Source organism: Otolemur garnettii, unplaced genomic scaffold, assembly GCF_000181295.1.
Source record: "Otolemur garnettii isolate 467f Iridium unplaced genomic scaffold, OtoGar3 scaffold00257, whole genome shotgun sequence".
NCBI classification, from domain to species: Eukaryota; Metazoa; Chordata; class Mammalia; order Primates; family Galagidae; genus Otolemur; species Otolemur garnettii.
In genome coordinates, this window is record NW_003852652.1 from 892777 (window position 1) to 903794 (window position 11018).

Consider the following 11018-nt stretch of genomic DNA (forward strand, 5'->3'; position numbering starts at 1 on the left):
CCAGACCCAGACACGCCTCCTGAGGAGGCGGCCAAGTCTCTGGGACACTGCTCCAACTGCGCGCAGGGACCCCAGGACACCGACCAGGTTGCTCCTGGGAACTTAGGGCCTTCTGGCCGCGCTCCCGAGTCTCTCAGTCCTCCGGGATCGGCCGGCGCGCGCCCGCAGGAGCCCCGCCCGCTGACCGCCGCGAGGGGGCGGGGCCGCGCGGGGGCCGCCAGGCACGCGCTCGTGCCCGCGGGGCGAGCTCCCGGGAGCAGACCCACGATAGAGGTTCGCCCGGCCGCCATTGTAACGCAGGCGCGGTGGCCAAGTGGTAAGGCGTCGGTCTCGTAAACCGAAGATCACGGGTTCGAACCCCGTCCGTGCCTTAAGTCGCCTTTCTGCCACGGGTGGACATTTTTGGGGCGGTGAGAAACAGGTTTCGAGAGCGGTAATCAAACATCCACGCCTTCCAGACTCAGCCCTAGATCCTTTCTTCCGAATTGCAGATCGGGCCAACTGTTTTCCTTTAATCTGGGCTCAAACACTCCCTCAATCTCAGGGTGACAGTCCAGGTGGTCCAGCGTCGGCGCTACTGGCCGCCGGGCTCCCAGTGGACCGGGTCGCAAAGTCCAAGGTTCTAAGGGGTCACCTGCACAGCGTGGCCCCATCTAGGGCCAAACATCCCTCGGGCAAGGAGATCTACAGTTGGTGGCACTTGGCTTAAGGGCCACTTCACATTTTTCTGAACATTAGACTCCAGTTTTATCCACTCAAATGAAAGAACTGCCGTTGCCTGATACCCAGCCCACGCCCGCAGTCAGCTGGTGTCTGTCTGGATTGCTATTTTTAAAAGGAAATCCACTGAAGGTACTGCGATTGAGAGAGAAGCCCTGCCCAGACTTGGAGCAATACTGACGGGGAAATCTAAACCTTTCGCTCTGAGCCTCCGTTTGCCCCTCAGTAAAATAGGTATGTAGCCAGCACGGGCCTCTGTGAAGCAGCTCGGAGAGAAGACTGTAGAGGCGGTCTGGGTCAACGTCTCACCGCACAGGTGTCCTGGGCATAACTAAAGGATGCCCCACGGCTGCTTGAATGCCTTTGAAGATGCAATGAAATGACCGCACCCTCCAGGACCGGTGTGGAGCAGAATCTCAAAAACAGCTTGACTTAAAACTTGTATCACCCTGGGTAGAGTGCAGGGGCTTCAGCCTAACTCATCGCAACCTCAAACTGATGGGCTCAAGCGATCTCTGCCTGTATTTCCCCTAGTAGCTGGGACTACAGGCACCCGCCACCAGGCGCAGCTAATTTAAATATTTTTTGTAGACGGGCTTTGGGGAAGGGCTCTCGCTCTTGCTCAGGCTAGTCTGGAACTCCTCAGCTCAAACGATCCTCCCGCCTTGGCCTCCCAGAGTGCTAGGATGACAGGCTCCCGGCCTGGAGGAAGCATTAAAAGAGCTCCTAGTGTGTGGTGGGTGGAACAGGACCCCGGACGTTGTTCAGAGAGCAAGACAGATGGGAGCACGCTCTCCGGAGCTGACCTGGAGAGGTGGAGCCGGCAGGAGCGGCAGGAGCTAAATTTCCCCTATCCTGCAGCAGTGGTTCCAGCGCTTGCGAGCGTGCAGCAGCGACCCCTAGAGGGCTTGAGGAACACAGCTAACTGAATATGTTCAGTAGCTATGAGGTGGGGCCTGGTCCTTTGGGGCCTGGTCCTGGTTCAAATGCAAAGGTAATTTCCCCAGAATTACCTCCAAAAACCCCTCCCATTCAAATACAATTTGCGTTTCTGACAAGATCCCCAAGGATGTAGATGCTGGACCTCACTTTGAGAACCACCCCCCTTCCCCCATCTAGAGCCATATTCTAAAGCCACATTCTAAACCCAGGAATGAGCACCATGTATTGAGTCGCCAGGGGATAGAAGGGTACACATCAAAATAATATTACAGTTGTGACCTCTTGGGAGAGAAGTAGAATAGGCAAGCTGTTGGAATGATGCCTTCCACTTCTTACCTTGTTAACTTGTACTGTACATTGTTTGGATTTTCTACAAGATGATTTTTTTTTTAATTAAATCGTAGCTGTGTACATTAATGCAGTCATGGGGTACAGTGTGCTGGTTTTATAAACAATTTGAAATATTTTCACCAAACTGGTTAACATAGCCTTCATGGCATTTTCTTAGTTATTGTGTAAAGACATTTATATTCAACATTTAGAAAGATTCACATGTACCTTTGTAAGATGGACCATAGGTGTGGTGCTGTCAATTACCCTCCCTCTACCCATCCTCCCCCCCTCCCCTCCCTCTCCCCCGTCCCCCTATTCTTGGACTACAATTGGGTTATAGCTTTTGTATGAAAGCTATAGATTAGTTTCATATTAGGGCTGAATACATTGGATAGGTTTTCTTCCATTCTTGAGATACTTTGCTAAGAAGAATATGTTCCAAATCCATATAAACATGAAGGAGGTAAAGTCTCCATCTTTCTTTAATGCTGCATAATATTCCATGGTATACATATACCACAATTTATTGATCCATTCGTGGATGGATGGGCACTTGGGCTTCTTCCATGATTTAGCAATTATGAATTAGACTGCATATGTTATGTTACATGTGTAATTTTTTCCCCAGAATTACCTCCAAACACCCCTCCCATTCAAATGCAAAGGTAATCTTTTAGAACACAGAAAATTGGAACAATCCAGAATTAAGGCAGATAAATGCTGATTTTTTTCTTTCTCCACCAGAGTGTCCATTCATTTCTTTTTGAAGAACCACCAAAAAAGAGCACTTATGTTCCTCTCTATTTAAAATGTCTCAAAATGGCCAGGCACAGTGGCTCAAGACTATAACCCTAGCTCTCTGGGAAGCCAAGGCCAACTGCTCCAGCTCAGGAGTTATAGACCAGCCTGAACAAGAGTGAGACCCTGTCTCTACTTAAAATAGAAAAAGCTAGCAGGACATGGTGGCCAATGCCAGTAGCCCCAGCTACTTGGGAAGCTGAGGTAACAGAATCCCTTGAACCCAAGAGTTTGAGGTTTCTGTGAGCTGCAATGATGCCATGGCACTCTACCCAGCGTGACAGAATCAGTCTTTAAAAAAAAGGAAAAAAGACCACTGCTCCTGGGCAGATAAGCCAGTATCTGTGAAGAATGTAGAGTTCTCAACCCAAATGTTCCTGTCTTTCCCTTTCCATCTAAAAAGTAGAACAGCACTCCCCTGTGAAATCACTCTAGGAAAGAGCCCATTTTCATCCAACCCCAGCCCGCCCTCACTCCCTACACCCCAGCTTCTGCATCAGGTGAAGAATGTGCTTTAGAAAAAGGCAACTTACATAACACACAGTAGATATAATTTATGCAAAAAATGCATTACACCCAGTGCCAAGGGTGTATATTCAGGTATAGAGAAGCGCTTGTTGTTTTATTTTTTTATTTTTAAGGCAGGAAGATTCCACAGGAATCTCAAAACTCTCACCTCTGTTTCAAATCTGGAGATGCCACAGAGCTGTAAAACCAGTTTGGCACATGCTGCACCAGAAACTAATGAGCAGAATTTTGAATTCAGGCTCTGTTTACACTTAAATGGGTAAAGCTGATCATGTGTCTGAATAAGCAAGACATTTTTGTGTTCATTTAAACCACTTGTGTTCATGAATATATAAAGCTATGTTTAGATTTCTGTAACTTGTGTAGAATTTCATGTCTGAAAGTCATCTTGAAGTCAACTGCCTTTGTTCTATAAAGAATCACTCCCCTGGTCTCCCTTAGACATGATGCTGAGTTTGGGGGTGAAAGAGTGACAAGTGAGACAGAACCTAGGTGACCCTCTGATACCTCAGTGCACAAAATGATCATTTATGAGAAGGTAGATTTGCATAAGGAGCCCATAGCTTTCCCAGAAACCACCTCCCTATAATTCAAGGTTAATTTTTGGCAGAATAACTAGGTCCCTTTGAGGATCCATTATCTTGATAAGGAACTGCAGTTTGTCAACAGAGGCTGTCCTGGACCAAACTTCAACAGTGACACCTTGTGGCAGCATAAACCAAGAGCAGTGCTAGAGGCCTCTGCCCTACCAGGAACTGGTGAGAGCCTTAAACCTGGCCACATCAACCTCTTTGTGCCTCAGTTTCTCCCATTATAAAATCAGAATGACACACACTCCCTCACTTCCTCTGTCATGGAGTTCTTCTGATGACAACATTTGAAACATCTACCAGCCAGGATGGTTCAGGAAATAATGAGCCATCTACTTCATAGCTTCCTGGGCAGCCATTAAAGGAATGATTGACTTATGGATCTGAAGTGATCATGAGTGCAGTAAGTGAGAAAAGTTGATGGTCAGGGTGTTTTTTGTTTGTTTTTTAAAGATGTAGTGAAGTATAAATAATGTACAAAAAACTGCATATATTTAATGTATACAATTTGATGTTTGGACATATGCATACACTTGTGATACCATCACCACAATTAAGAATCAAAGTAATAAACATATCCATCACTTCCAAAAGCATCTTGTGTCCCTTTGCATTTGTGTGTGTGTGTGTGTGTGTGTTAAGAACACTTAACATAGGACTTACACTCTTAAAATTTTTTAGGTGTGCAATATCATATTGTGAACTAAAGATACATACTATGTTGTACAACAGATCTCTAGAACATATTCATATTGTAATTTTTGTAAAACTAAATAAACTTTATTTATTAATACAGATGCATGTAAGTGTGTATGGATTTTCTTGGAATGTGAAGAAAGTTCATACCCCATTTGAAAGCCTCACCATCCATCAGGCTATTGAGAATGAATGCCTCTATATTGGGTGAGAGATAGAGAAGAATTGCAGAGAAAATTACTAATTTTGTCCAAATATCATGGCATTGGCAAAGAGAAGGTATGTTACTTTTGGAATCACTATTTTTGCAGCAAAACTTATAAAGTTAACAACTGAAAAAAAGAGAAAATGTAAAAAGTAAACAGATGTCAGGGCTCTGGAGAGCAGAGACATTAACACAGCCTCACCAAAATTGCATAAAGACACTGCCAAGTCTCCAATGCAAAAGTCCACTTTTGTCATCAAGCTGACCTCTCCAAGGGGAGGCCTCCAGTCCACACTGGCCTCCTATCTGGGCTGACATCATGCACTTAGAAAGTTGGCATTAAAGAACAGAAAAACAGAACTCTTACTAAGAGAGTGAGTGGTTTGTATACGTACATGGGCTGAGAACCACATTTCAAAACCAGAAGTGTATTTCAGGCGTGAGTAGCACTTAAAAGAAAATATTGTGGCAGGCCTCTGGAAGAAGCAGACGTTGTTTATATCACATCAACTTGAGTTTTGCTGAGTGAATCACCAAACTGGTGCACGACGAACATTTCCCACCACTCCGTTCCCTTGTCCTTCTGCCCTGCCCTTCTAATTCAGGTGAGCAAGCTGATCTGATTTTTACTTGCTGTGGGTAAAAAAGCCTTGCTAGAAGTAAAATCTGTAACTTTTTTTTTTTTAAAGAGACAGAGTGTTATTCTGTTGCCTAGGCTGGACTGCAGTGACATGATCACAGGTCACTGTAGTCTTGAACTCCTAAGCTAAAGTGATCCTCTCAAGTAGCTGAGAATACAGACATGTGCCACCATGCTTGGCTCTGTAACAGTTCTTACAATATGCCACTGACAGCTCAGGGTTGTTTGTTACAGCAGCTACCCTACCCTGACAAGTATCCCACTGTTCTACTCCCAGCCACTGTTGCCCTGTGGAAATGTGGACCCTCTACTGCCAAATCTTTGGATCATCTGATTTTTTAAAGAGAAGCCAGAAATCTGGATTTTTTAAAATATGAAATTTCCTGATTTTAAAATGTTGGCCACTAAATCAAATTTATTATTATTTTAAATGTTCTGCAGGCCAAATGAAATACGTCTGTGGGCTCAACCTGGCCTGTGGGCTGCCAATTGCAACCTCTGGTTCAAAAATCCAACAGAACCTCGGTGCCTGTGGTTCAAGTGGCTAAGGTTCCAGCCACATATACCTGAGCTGATGGGTTGGAATCCAGCCCAGGCCCACCAAACAACAATGATGGCTGCAACCAAAAAAAAAAAAAATAGCCAGGCGTTGTGGCGGGTGCCTGTAGTCCCAGCTACTTGGGAGGCAGAGGCAGGAGAATCGCTTGAGCCCAGGAGTTGGAGGTTGCTGTGAGCTGTGATGACGCTACAGCACTCTACCCAGGGCGACAGCTTGAGGCTCTGTCTCAAAAAATAAAAATAAATAATAAAAAAAAATCGAACAGCACTTGGTATTGGTCTGAGAGTTGGGACCATGACCCGAGTCATATAGGTTCCAGAGAAGAGTTCTGTGCTGATAGGGAAGTTGATCAACTCTTGCATTTCCACTTGGGCTGCATTCCCCAGCATTCTTCTAGTTTCTTGACATTGGCCACTCTACTGAAACTCTGAGAAACCAACTCTGCTTCTCTAGGTGACCAGATCCCACCAAACCAGGCCAGCCCACCCACCCAGACACTGGTATGTTCTTCACTTTGGTTTTGGTCGGCTGAGGGGCAAGGATGAAGCTGATGCCAGGAACAACCAACCACATCCTAAAAGGAGAGCCCCTGGCACTGGTCAACTGATTCACAGCATGCACAGGCATAGCCCTTTCACCACCACATTTAATAGAAAACAATGATTGCTACCGTTTTTTGAGTGCTAAGTCATGCAAGGCCAAATAAGCACTTCATGGGTATTGTGTAGTTGAATCCTTTTAACATTCCCATTATTGCTACCCAAGGAACTGATAGTCAGGAGGACTAAGAATTGATCCCAGACCCCCAGGTGGATTTCTGGCTTCTTTTTTCATTGTGAAACTGAGCTCTTCACCAGCCTCTTGAGTGCCAGTGAGAATTTTTTTGTCCAGCCCAGCCTTGGGGTCTGTGGAACTGTGTATTTTTGTCCATCGAGCTGCCTAGGAGCCACAACATGGTCACAAAGATGTCATCTTCCACTCAGGCATTCTTTCAGTGCCTTTCTTCTCTTTTAAAATTCATTTTCTAACAAATCTTTATAGAACCCTACCATGGGGGTAAACCTGGCACAGTGCCAGGGCCAGGATCCGAGAGACAGTGGGTTGCCTCCACCAGGGCTTCACAGACCAATGGCAGGGGCCTAATAAATGGACACAGTGTGATGAGAAAGAGACAGGTGCCCACGGGGATGTATGGAGAGAACTTACCCAACCAAAGCTTGGGGCTGGGCCTGGAAGGTGCAGAGAGCTACTGGGGTAGAGGGTGGGGAGAGCCCACGAGCAGGCAGACCTGAGCACCAAAGTGTGGAGGAGTCTACCCCAAGGAGGACCATGCACAAGTAAGTGACTTCCTCTGTCTGCTGACCCTACCTGCCTTCTCTACCTCTGGAACTGTTACACTGCACTGAGGAGCTCCCCATACCACCCACAGAGCTGAACATGGGGCTGCTGTCAGCCCGCACCCAGCTTCCCACCACATTTCTTCCAAGTTCCCCTCTGAGGATCTTGGGCAAATGACCACTATACCTTAGCCTCAGTTTCCTCATCTGTAAAGTGGATAAATGACAGTGGGGTTGTTTTGATGATGCAGTATAAGATGCAGAGCCCACAGGAAGCACTCAGTAATTGTGTCATCATCATCAGATCTGTCCTGCATGTCAACGAACTATCCAAGGCTCTGACTTTTCTCAAGTTTTCCATTTCACAATTGCAAAGCCAAAGGCCCACATGGATGTGGAATGTTTTCTAAAGACTCTGGGTCGCCTCAAGGAAGACCTGGTGGCTCTCTCTATCTGACATTATAGGCCCTAAGGGCCTAGACCAGACAGAGTGATTTCACTTCACTGCCCTTGACCCAAATTTCTGTTGTTCCTTACAGGAGGACACACACCATCTGGGCAGGTGGGCAAGGGCACAGTGAAAGGCCTTCCCACTTGCTCCCTGTCAAGGGTCAGAGGCTGCAGTGGGGTGGGCTGTGGACACCTCTGGTTTACAGGCCACTTCAGATCTAACTTGTGTGGGCCACTGACCTGAAACCTTGTATTCAGTAGAATTTTTCAGTCTAGATTCTTAATATTGTTTCACAAGGGTAAAATCTTTTCACAGCCCAGCTGCAGCTCTCCAGGCCTCTTGCCATCCAGGGCAGCCACTCCATTGTCTGCCCAGGCCTCCACATTACCCTAAGGCTAGGAACCTGTGTGCAGGTGGGGCTCTTTCCTGGGAGAAGGCCAGAGCGGGCGTCTGGGGCTTCCAGCCCCCAAAGCCAGTTGTTTTCCCGAGGCTGGAGGCACGTCCGGTGTTTAACCAGATTTTAGGCTCACCACTAGCTTGAGTCACAGGGAACTGAGCCAGGCCTGGCAAGGGTGGGGCTCATAGGCACCTGGAGGGCAATGTTTAGGGGGGTTTAACATGCAAGATCGTAAAGGCCAGGCCCTGGTGGCCTTCAGGGCCTCATACACAGGCCCTGCTGATCTACCAGGGCCTGGTTTTTCCTTCTGCATCCATCCAGCTACCCCAGAGTTCGGGCAGAGCCTGAACTTGGGGGTATGAGGAGCTGCCAGAACCTTGTGGCTCAGTACACAGACTTGAGTGAGGGCAGCTTCTGTGGACCCTGAGCCACAGAGACTATTTCAGGTCCCCAGGGGACCTGGCCTTTGCTGCCGGTGCTGTCCTGCTCCTCCCCTCCTGTCTACAGTGTCCTTCCTCTTTGCAGTCTCAGCTGAGACAACCCCTTCCCTAGGTAGTAACACCAAGCACAAATAGCCATGGTTCCCAATACCGCAGGTATCCTACAAGGCAACCTTATAAATCCTAGTCTACCAAAGAGTAAATTGAGGCCCAAGGAGGCTTAGCAGAGCCCTGGGCCTCCCAAGCTAGTGATAAACAGCAGAGGAGAACACAGCTTCTCTCTCTCTCTCTTTTTGGCTGGGGGCCAGGTTTGAACCCACCACCACCAGTATAGGGGGCTGGCGCCCTACTCCTTTGAGCCACAGGTGACACCCCACAGCTTCTCTTTTCATCTACTTGGCAAGAGGGGACACAAAGGACATTGCAGCTTTGGTGTAGACAGCCTCAGTGTTGGGGCACCCTGACCCAAGGCAACCGGGCTCCAGCGTCTGTGCCTGGACCACAACAGCACTGCAGGGATTGCTTGGTGACCCAGGTGACAAGTTCCTTGAGGGCAAGGACTTGTCCTGTTTGCCACTGTGGCCACCGTGGCCCCAGCACCTGCTCTGTGCCTGGAACGTAGAGGGCAAGCAGGTGTTAATTCCACAAATAACTAACTTCAAAGCCTTGGTCTTTTCATCCGGAAAATGGATGAGTTCAGTAAGATAGTACACTTTGTGTCCTTGGCACATAGGAGGTCCTCGGGAGGAAATGGGACTGTTAGTACCAGTGATCTGCCTTTTGCGTTCAGAGGGGTCTGACCTATCTCCCTTTTGCTACATCACCCTAACAAGTTGCTTTCAGAGAAACCATGCGTCACGGGCCCCAGTACCCCCATCTCAGACTTCATGGCATTGCCCAATGGGGGAAAGAGGATATGAGCCTCAGGGCCAATCAAATCAAAGTCCTGTGCATTGGCTGCAAGATGGGAAACCCCAGTGCAGGTGGGAGGTGGTTAAGGTGGGGGGTGCAGCAGAAAGAGAAGAAGGGGCTGTCTGGCTCATTCCTTCTGGCTGGGGTCCCTGGGAAGTCCCCTTTGGCAACAGGACCGCCTGTTGGGTCCGGTGATGTATTTTCTGCGTGTGACCCGCGTTGGCCAACAGAGGACAGCAAATACATTTTTTATGATCCTGGGAGGCTCAGTCCGGTCACGTTTTCACACAGAGGCTGGGCGGCGAAGGGCAGGTCATGTCTCAGTCATTTGGGAAAGTGGAGCTGCTTCTGAGATGGATTTGGGGGTCCTTAGGTAGGGGTGTGGGTGGGGCACATTTCAAGACGGGGACGAGCTGGGGGGTGTGCCCCTTACTGCTGGAAAGGAGAAGTAGCTCGTGGGGTTTAGGGGTGTCAGCGGCAGAGGACAGATCTTTAACAGGTGAAGGGGATGCGCTCGTGCCCCACCCCTCAGTTCCCCCCAGCACATCTCCAGAGCCCAGGGCTTTGGAAGTAGCAACAAAGTGACATTGAATTGGCAAAGAGGAAACATAACTTTATTTTTTGGCCTGAAGGTTGGCTGGTATTTGGGGGAGTTCTTGGGAACAGAGCGTGTCCCTTCAGTTTCAAACGTGGGGGTCCAGAGCACACCGATCACCCTGTAGAGGGTTAGGGCCACCCGGGGCAGGTGGGAGAGTCCGGGCTGGAAGCTGCTGTTACTTTCACTGTTTTGGGGGTAGGGGGCAGGTGTTGATAATTGGGGGAAGGGCTGAAAGCTCCTGCTGGTACTGTCGCTGGATGTTCCCGAAAGACCAGGGCAGGACTGGGGGCGGGTCTGAATCTTGAGTGGCTACGTCCCCATTTCAGGCACCCCTGCACCCCAGCTCGGGGATCCCCCGGGCACATTTGGAGGAAGCCTGCCTGCCCCTCAGGAGGGAAGCCTAGACTCGTCTCCCTCTCCCGGCAGCGAGGTCATCGAAGTGGGGAATCTCGTGCGTCTGCCGTCCCCCCAGTTCGAAGAACCCCAGGCTCAGTCCCCACAGGTCCAGGCTGACGTCGCCGCTGCATTTCTAGGAATGCCCCTATCCGCTGGCTCTATTTGTCCAGGGTTTCTAGGAAGGCGCCCCCCACCCCGGTCCCCGCCCCCACCCCTACCAGGGCGGGCCGGCGAGCTGGACTTCCAGCTTCCCGACCTCTCTCCGGGGCCTGGGAGGAGCCGCACCGCCGCCTGGGCAACCGCCGCCTCCCCAGCACGGCCAACCCCGGGCTGGCCCAGCCTCCGCCCCGGGCCGGCCATAGGGCGCTGGGGGGGGGGGGCGGGGGCGCGGCTTTGTGGCTGCAGCGGACAGTGGAGGCCGGGGGCAGCCCCGTCGGCTCCGCGCTCTCTGCAGAAAAGGATTTTCTACGCTCCCC

The 11018-nt window shown here is 49.4% G+C and overlaps 1 non-coding gene across 1 annotated transcript; it reads left to right on the forward strand.

Moving 5' to 3' along the window:
• Positions 1 to 299: 299 nt before the first annotated feature.
• TRNAT-CGU lies at positions 300 to 371 on the forward strand. The gene has a single exon. It is a non-coding gene; the product is annotated as a tRNA-Thr (tRNA).
• Positions 372 to 11018: the final 10647 nt, after the last annotated feature.